Source organism: Triticum dicoccoides, chromosome 6B (assembly GCF_002162155.2).
Source record: "Triticum dicoccoides isolate Atlit2015 ecotype Zavitan chromosome 6B, WEW_v2.0, whole genome shotgun sequence".
Lineage (NCBI taxonomy): Eukaryota > Viridiplantae > Streptophyta > Magnoliopsida > Poales > Poaceae > Triticum > Triticum dicoccoides.
Window position 1 is genome coordinate 216,930,355 of NC_041391.1, and position 2,852 is coordinate 216,933,206.

The window sequence follows — 2,852 nt, forward strand, 5'->3', positions numbered from 1 at the left end:
TGAGGGCTCGGCGCAGGGCGCGCGCGCGGAGCGCGTCGCGGGGCGTGCAGAGCGGGCCGATCGGAGCGCGCGAGTGGGCAGGTGCGAGTGGGTTGGAGCCCAGCGTTGCCCGGGTATAAAGGCAGCTGCGGTGATCATTGTAATGGCGTGGTGTTGTGCTGAGTTCGTGCTCAGGAAGTGGCGTTCATGCGCCGGAAAATCCACCGTGTTCCCGTGTCCTTCTTCTTCCTCTGATCTTCTTCTTCGTTGGTTCGTGCCACGGCGTCTGAGAGAGCTAGGAGGAGTGCGGCGAGGGGCTGGCGGTTCCAACACAGAGTTGCTCTAAGTAGACTTGGCCGCCAACAGTGTGCTTGGCGACTGCAGATATGGCAACTTTGTTATAGTTGCTCTAAGTAGACTTGTCATTTTGTTGTAGTAACAAGCTTCTAGCAGGTGTCGTTTGCTTCGTTACTCGTTCTCTCTATTGAGGTAGAAATTCTCTGTCTAGACCAAGATCCCTCCGTCTCTGCTCGTTACGTGGCTGCATGCACGGTATTGAAATTTGCGTTGGTCTAGACTCTGGAGGTAGTATGGTATCATCAGGCATGGACCTGGCTGCAAGGTCACATGCATGGATGAACTTGGACATTCTGTTGGGATATGTTTGGTTGCCTGCATACACCTTGACCAGGCCAGCGCGGGGAGAATCCGGTCTGTTTGGTTGCCTGTATACACTGTTAGGCCTGCATAGCACGGAACTTAAAGCACCTCTGGCCTGGCTCACAGGAAACACTCAAATCGGCAATTTCTTGCGAGCCAGGCCGAGGCGAGCGCAAGCAAGCAGGCCGTTGCACGAGTGGAGACAGGAGGGATGTGAGGTGATTGTGTGAGGTCTTCTTCAATCTCCAGTAAGCTTTTATCTAATCTCCTCTCTTCCTTGTCCCTCTGATCTACACAACGGTGCTTCGATTCGAGGTAAGCTCTACACGAAAAAGATGCACCTCGATGCTACGGTTCCATTCAGACGATCGGTTCGTACTTTCGTCGGCCATAAGTTCTTAATTTCATGTTCCCGTTTGGATCTATTCTGGATGAATTTTGTTAGATTCGTCGCGCATGATCGATCATTTGAAATTTTCTCTGACTAGCAGCCTAATCTCGCAGTTCCTCACAACATTGGTGTTGTAACTTTTTGGTTTCGATGATCGTAGCTTCATCTCTCTTTAAACAACAGTCTATTGCATTGATGCCGCCATGTCGAGCTCCTCTGTCCTCTGCTCAGAGCCCTCCTATTCGTCCCTCTCGACACCGAAGTCGTTCCCCTTGATCTCCTTGCCCATATCCTACTACACTAGAGTCGTTTCCGGTGTCCCTCATCTCGGCTACTCTCTGTCGTCCTGCTACTGCACTGACGCTGCAATGGCGCACACACTGCTTTCTTGTGTCCTCTGCCTTTATGCACACTGCAGTTTGCCACGCCGCCGACGCGGTCGATCATCTTGGCCACCTCTCTCTCACCCTACTACACTGGAGTCGTTTCCGGCGTCGCGTCGATCATCTCGGCCTCATCTCTCGTCCACTGCACTGATAATACCGTGGCGCGAGCACTGCATTCTCCTCCTCTGTCGACTGTCTTTGCGCGAGCACTGCAACTAGTTCGCCCACGGTGTCGCTCGCCGTACCGCCGACGGGGTCGCTCGCCGTACCGCCGACGGGGTCGCTCGCCCACGACTCCATGCTCATCATGTCGGACACGACGCCACGGCCACTATCCAATGCAATCGCCATGGTCCGACGCACACTGCATTTCTTCCCCTCTTCCTATGCTACCTCTTAACCCTGTGTGCTAAGTGCAAGTGCTAGCTCTTAATCGTACCTCATGCGTTCAACCAAACATCGTGATGTGCCGCTTGGGCCAATGCAGGCAACCAAACAAAGTGCACTTACGTATTACCTAGTGCAGAGACCCTAGATGCAGCCAACCAAACAACTTGTAGATGCCGCATTAGGGCCTGTTTTTGCTCAACCAGACTGGATTGAAAAGTGTATGCCATGCAGATACTGTTTACAATTTGAACCAAACACGCCCTTGGTTGTAGTAAACCAACCTAACAAGTGTGCTTCACTCACTCATTCTGTCGTCTGTGGATCTCTGACGCCAAAGCATTTGCATTGGCGTGGTCGTACGATGGCATGGCCCTAGCTACCCCAGCTCCAGAAAATTAATTAAAGGTTGTGGTCACGGCGCGTGTACGATGTGGAGATCGATGGCATGCACGACAAGGATAGCAGCCGCTTCCTCTTGCGGCGGGCGAAGAGCACAAACGTAGTAGTACATGTTAGTAACATTCAGATGTCGCCATGCATACGCAGGCAATCGAAGTGCATGCTCGTACGCGTGGTTTCTCGCTTCACCGCTAGCCAAGCCCCATATCCCCGTATGAATAGTCATTTACTGTACATATGCTCCCCCAGTTAGACCAACTACTAGGCTTTGAAAGTTTGAGCTCTTCGTTACTACATGGCTTGACACAATGGCACGGGCGTACGTGAAAGAAAGCTCGTTTTACTACTACATTTGGGTAGAATTAGGGTGGCGCATCCAAGGTTAAATTAGGATAAAAACTGAGGTGACATGGATCTCACTCTTCAGGACGTACAAATTGGAAACCCCGCACTGTTGACAAGGTCGACACACCGTGTTTAATTTTCGCACTAATAAAAGCGCTGAGATTCGATATTTACGTCCGTAGGTAGTACACGCTTAAATGTGTAGCCATGGCTACTAATTAACATGTACCTCTCCTGACATAATTGCCACCATTTATGTAATCAAATCGAGTAAGGTTACCATTCATTAATTCCTAAGCAGT